The sequence below is a fragment of the Myripristis murdjan genome, chromosome 12 (genome assembly GCF_902150065.1).
Source record: "Myripristis murdjan chromosome 12, fMyrMur1.1, whole genome shotgun sequence".
NCBI lineage: Eukaryota > Metazoa > Chordata > Actinopteri > Holocentriformes > Holocentridae > Myripristis > Myripristis murdjan.
Genome location: NC_043991.1, coordinates 13,893,883 through 13,900,347, shown reverse-complemented (window position 1 = coordinate 13,900,347; position 6,465 = coordinate 13,893,883). Strand labels below are relative to the sequence as shown.

The following is a 6,465-nucleotide window of genomic DNA, read 5'->3' as shown; positions in this document are numbered from 1 at the left end:
AAACTGTTTGATTTTGGAGCCTCGTCCTATATGTTTCCATACAACAGTTTTTCATGCATATGCAATTTTGGCCATGAGAATCAAGTTTGTCTTGAGGGAAAAATGTTATTTGTAGGCACATAGTAATTAAGGAAATATACGTAGCTGTATGACTTAACCATATTTAAAAAAAAAAAAAAATCTTCCAAATCTTAATTCTTGTACAATTGAGGATGTGTTTGTTTTCAGTGACTTTCAATGTCTTGCTCCATTAGTTTTCCTTAAACAACAACGTGGTATTGTGCTACTCTGAGAGTACAGTCAGGTTCAGATAGCAGTGTGCTTGTTAATGACATTTTTTAATTCAGATATAGGCTGATCAGTCATACCACAGGGGCGCATCATTCCTCAGTGAAGTGCTCAAACCAAAGTACCCTACTCCCTGCGTCCCACACACACCAAAAGCCAGAAGACTGTCTTTTCTTCCTTTTGGTAAAAAAAAAAAAAAAAAAAAAAAAAAGAGCCACAGCCTCTGATGGGTGATGAAGCAGTGTGTCCTGTTTCCCTGGTCGCTCTTCACTCTCTTATCCTCTGAGCATTTCTATATGGCATTTGCTCGCACCGTGTTCTGATCTGTACGTACATACTTTGCATGGGAATCAGCTCATGGCACGTTTTTCTGGCCCTGCGCTTCCTCCACGGTGACACTGGAAAGGGATAATGATTTGCATTTTTTCTGTACATACGGTACTTCCATTCAAAGTCATGATGAGGGCACAGCTCGCCAAGCATACATCCAACTTGGCACAATCTGCACATCTGTTACCTGTGTGTTCACGAGTCACCACTAGAGGGCTCCACTATGTTCATTCTGAAAAAAAAGGTCAGTCAGGAAGTTTCCAGGCCTTCCCTGCAAGAAGAGTGTGGCAAAAAATATTGGAAGTTAATCTGCCATACAGTGCAGCTATTAACCTGCAAGTCGGACTTAAAGATGACTGTTAATCTCTCTTAAAGTTAAGATGTGTGGGATGACATTTAAGTCTGAAGTTAAGAGCAAACGCAATACATAAGAAGAAAAATCCTCTCAAGATTGAATCCAGCCTGAGCACTCCAGGTACATCTGTCACAGAAACAGATTAGCACCAGATTATCATCTCATCTGATCATTTAGCCCATAGCGCTCCATTATTTTCTTGCTGTTTCCATGCATGCCTGAGCCGTGTGTGTGTGTGTGTGTGTGTGTTTGTGTGTGTGTGTGCATGTGTGTGTGTGTGTGTGTGTGTGTGTGTGTGTGTGTGTGTGTGTGTGTGAATTTTTGATATAGTATAACTTCCCTATAAGTTTGACTTGTGGCAATCAATCAATCAGATCCAGCTTAGAACACACAAAAAGGTTGTTGAATTGGGCCCAAAAAGCAAAAAAAAAAAAAAAAAAAAAAAAAAAAAAAAAGAATATATATATATATATATATATATATATATATATATATATATATATATATATATAAGGTTGTTGAATTGGGCCCAAAAAGCAAAAAAAAAAAAAAAAAAAAAAAAAAAAAAAAAAAAAAAAATATATATATATATATATATATATATATATATATATATATATATATACTTGTTCCAAGACACAAACAACAGGGAAAAATAATTAAAATGCTTAAGTGGTGCAGTTTACTCGCTTACTTAGTTAGATTGTGACCCATTTGTCACAATCTGTTTTCTGTGTCTTAACTGACTGCAGGAGTTAGACTGTGAATGTCTGGGAATCTCAGCCTTGGTCATAACAACATTCTTGTTCACACTGTAAACACAATGTGCGGCACCTATGCCTGTGCACATTCGAGTTATGTGAGTGCTGTGTATTTTGGACTTGGACACATTGGTGTGTTACGGTCATCGTTACCATAACATACAACCCATCACATCAAGATGTACTTTCACTTAAAGCTGAAAATAGAATAACAATAACAATAATATGGCATATTTTACATTAGCAGCATGTGTCTGTGACCCTGTGTGCACATGCTAAAATATCCCCTAGTTCCATGAAATTTGACTTTTCAGTGATGTTAAATGCATTTTGGTGCAAATGATCTGTGGATGTATGGGCAGAGATGAACTGTGAGCTGTGATTGGGGCAGAACACAGAAAGGAATACAAAATAAACTACTGTATGGTGAGAAATAGCAAGGAGCAATAGGCAGATTAAGAATGGATGACAGTAACTTAATTAGTACACTATTTATCACTGGAAAACACCCAAGTGTCCATTGTAATGAGTGGAGCATGTCTGATTTCAAGAAATATGAAGAGGAAAAGGGCAGTAATAGGCCTACAGAGGCTAGGATGAATGGAGGGTAAAAAAAAAAAAAAATTATATTTAGATTTTAGCAACTGGACAAGACAAATAGATTCGGCCAACAGTGGCAGTTAAATCCAGAAGGGGGCAGTAGAGCAATGTAAAGGATGCACACTACCGTTAAACCTCACAGAAGAAGAAGAAGACTCTTTCCCACCCTTCCCGGAAGTTCGCTTTCCCGACAGCACCACAATGGCTCCTCCAGTTGCAGTGTCGCCGCTCATCAAGGTAACAACTCAAAAGAAAAGTGACACCACACCCCAAATTTTTTTAAACGCGTTTCCAACCCTGGTAATGAAGGTTGTAGCTTCCCTTTCAGTTCGCGCAGCCGTTAGCAAGCTAGCTGTAAATGCAGGTAGCCGCATGCTAACGGCTGCTAGCTAGCTGTCCAGCCGGGGCTAATGACATTGACAGGTAGCTTCACACACAGCAACGACAAAACTTGTACCCGCAGCATTGAATTGCATCCTTCACTTGCCTGCCAGATGATGGAGTTTGTATTTATCAGCATCAGTCGCTGACAGTGCATGTTGTTTTACCAGAAAGCTAACGTATATATTAGCTGCTGTAGCCGCAAGGTCAGAGACAATGTTTGCCTGCGCCTCTGCCAGCCTGGTTTGTGCGTGTCCGCTCAAATCAAAGATAAGACACAAGATGCTGGTCTCAGTTTAGTGTTTCAGATCAGAGACAGGGTGTAGTGCGCCGACCAAGAGATGTAATGCATTCACAGCTCAGTTTGTTGACATGTTTCAGCTCACATTTTCCTGTGCCGACTGATGAGTTTGTGCTGTGCTTTATTTCAGACGGCCAGGTGGTCTGCCTTGTTTCTTGGCATGTTCTACGGCAGACAGAGGTTTAGTAAGTATTAATGTGTGTGTGTGTGTGTGTGTGTGTGTGTGTGTGTGTGTGTGTGTGTGTGTGTCGCTGCTGGCTCGTGTGAATGTTCAAACTTCAAGGGCAACAGTCAAACTCAGCCAAAGTACTAGTGAAACTGCCTGAGGTCTACCACAGGATATGTAAAGTTTAAACGCAAAGAATATTTCAAATTAAGCTCAAAAGACATGAGTCTGAAACATGCCTACATATTCATATCCTTTTTTTTTTTTTTTTTTTTTTAAAGTTTGAAATAGTCCACTTCAACTTCCAGGCGAGTTTAGGCTTAAATTCTGACAGAAGTGTGCCGTAAATGAATAACATATGTGAGCCATATTCTGTTGTGTCTTATTACTGTAATTTGAAGAATGGTCTTGTTTGCAGAGCTGTTGTATCGCAGCAATATTACACTCTGCTGCACGACTGTATATAAAGATATTTTCCCAAATCCAAAGTGAATCCATAGTGAAACACAATTTGTCTTATTCGTGAGGTGGGATTAGACACAGAATTGGACTCCAGTGTTAAAATCTGCTGTAAAACTTCTGTTTCAGGAGTACTGAATGAAACGTCAGACATGACGCTATCATAATTCTACCATAAGTCCTCTTTAAAAGACTTCAGATGTGTTTACATGTCCCAGTTTCCATGATATAACACAAATGGAGGTGAATGCCTGCTCTGCTGATTGACTTCCATTCGTTTTAAAGCAATACAGCAACAGTAAAAAATAAATAAATAAATAAATAAAAATAAAAAAAATAACTCGGACATGGGAAATGTCTTTTTGTAGCTACTGAGATTTTCAGCTGTCAGTATGATTGATCTTACTCTTGATATTATTTTTATAGTGGAGTTTTAACACTAGCAGCGAGGTGGATAAGGCGAATTGCATGGACAAGTCTGTTTTTCTTATTTTTTTTTTGTCAAATGGTGTTTCATGAGATAATCAGCAATGACACTGAATCAAATTTTCAAGATGTATCACCGTCTGCTTTATTCAGCCAGGACGAAAATGATACAAGTGAAGTGTGTTAGTGTATATTTTGGGGCATTTTACAGCTCTGCCTTGGTCCAGATTTCTCAAATTACAACAGGATTTAAGTGAAACACCAAGGATGTCTACTTCCCAAATCAAATTAATCACTAACACAAAATTGCACGAAATAATAATGTTTTGTCATAATGATGTGTAACTCCTGGTGTCATTGTGTTTAAGACTACCTGAAGCCCATCGCTGAGGAGGAGAGGAGGGTCGAGGAGGCAGAGAAGAAAGCCAGAGAGGAGCAGGAGCGCATCTACAAACAGCTGTCTGAAGGTAACACACACACTTTGCCTCTCACACACGTCATTATTATCTCTCCTGTCAATACAGCGCACCCCTCTGTAGGACGCGGACAGTATCATTAGAGTTTCTCACTTATTTTCTCTGTCTCTCTTTCCCTCTCTGCAGCAAACTCCGACACCATTCTCAAGTAATCTGTCTCTGGACCTGCACTAATATGTTCCGACCACAATAAATAAAAAAGAACCAACTTATTTTTCATGGAATATGAGTGTCGTCGTTTATTTGTGGTTTTGGTGTGTTTGTGTGTGTGTGTGTGTGGGGTTGTGCCTGTATATGGAGCTATATGGACGTTAGTGCATACAGACAAAATCAAATATCAGAACATATTTGACCCAATATCTTCACATTGATACTGTTAGAATATTGGAGGGATGATCACTGGTACTTTATAAGACTTTATAAGATTTTTGATAAAATCATTTAGTGATGTGGATATGATGACCAAGCAGGCCGAGGCAACAATAAACACTTTCCTGTAATTCAGCTTTTGAAACTACGAAAACATTTATAGCGTATCATTATATTATAAAATCATGTATCTCAGATGATTTGTAGTCTCATATCACGTTATCGATATACTGCCCAGCCCCGCTTGATACCTCACCTGTTGTTTTACTAGAGAAGCTCAAATAGTTCACAGACATTTAATCAAATCTCTCTCTTTCTATATATTTTTATAGTGTTTAAGTTCATTAAAAAGCCAGTTGCAGTCAGTACAAAGAGCTGTGTTTTAGCACAGTGGTTTTCAAAGTGAGGTCCGGGGGCTTCCAGGAGGTCTGCAGCAAAATGAGGAAAAATGTAAATGCTTCATGAAATCTGATCCAGCATCACTGATTTGATGTTTAAACATATCATTTTAATCATTAATATCATATTCTTGTCATTGTCAGGAATGGTTACCTTTTAATACCTTTTATTACCTGTTAATTCCTTGTAATTTCTTTTCTGCTTTTTCATTGAAGTTCCGTTATTATTTTTGTTATTATTTTTTAATTTGTCAATTGCCTTTTTCCCCATGTTTTTTTTAAAGAAATCAAGTAAATCTGTTTCAAGGGATTAATTTCACTTTAATTCTTCAATCTCTTTAATTCACCAGAAATTGTTACAACACAAGAAAATGTAGTGAGTTATAATTTTTTTTTTTTTTAAACTTATTCTTTAATTTCACCACTTTGAATCTACTTGTTAGTGTTTAAGGATGACATCTAAACAACTGAATAATTAAACCAACATATCTTTTCATATCAGGGTCCAAAGAGCAAATTCACTTCAAATGTGGGTCTGAGGCTTCACGAAAGCCAACAATAAAAAAACAAAAGTGTGAAAAGCCCTGTTTTAGCACACATTTTGGGACTGTTAGCGGCTGTGTGTGTGTATATGCTGTGTGTGTGTGCTGTGTGCGTGTGTATGTCCACCTGTCCTTCAGCAGGAGATGAGCCCAGAGGAAGAGGCTGATGTAATCCTGGCCTGGTTTAGCTGCAATCCCAGGATTGGGGTCAGCGGCCAGTAGTAGAAAGTGCAGTGTGGACAGTCCTGCTCCCCCTCAGGGCTGCTGTGTGTCCTGTAACACTGCAACCTTCCAGAAAATGTCCACCCAATAATGAAAACATTTTTACAGTTGAAAATAATTTCATGATGTTGTGTTGGCTGTGTGGCTTTTTAGGGTTGACCACATGTTTATGTCACCTGTAATACAGACGTGTTGAGTACAAAGTGCTTAGAGAGTATTGGATAAGAGGTTTTCTTCACTTCAGTAGTGAGTCACCAGTAACTGGACACTCTTGGCTGAGCAATATCAAGCGAGTTACATATGCATTTAGCATTGTACACAAATTAGTTGTAAAGGAAATTCAAATAATAGTAATAATAGTGCATTTTTAGTGGGTGGATAAATCACTTTT

General features: G+C 38.3%; 1 long non-coding RNA gene across 1 annotated transcript; it reads left to right on the top strand.

Annotated features, from left to right (window-relative positions):
- The first annotated feature begins 2,434 nt into the window (after window positions 1–2,434).
- LOC115368511 (uncharacterized) lies at window positions 2,435–4,767 on the top strand. Its single transcript, XR_003929042.1, has 4 exons — window positions 2,435–2,571; window positions 3,147–3,201; window positions 4,436–4,534; window positions 4,670–4,767. It is a non-coding gene; the product is annotated as an uncharacterized LOC115368511 (long non-coding RNA).
- The last annotated feature ends 1,698 nt before the right edge of the window (window positions 4,768–6,465 follow it).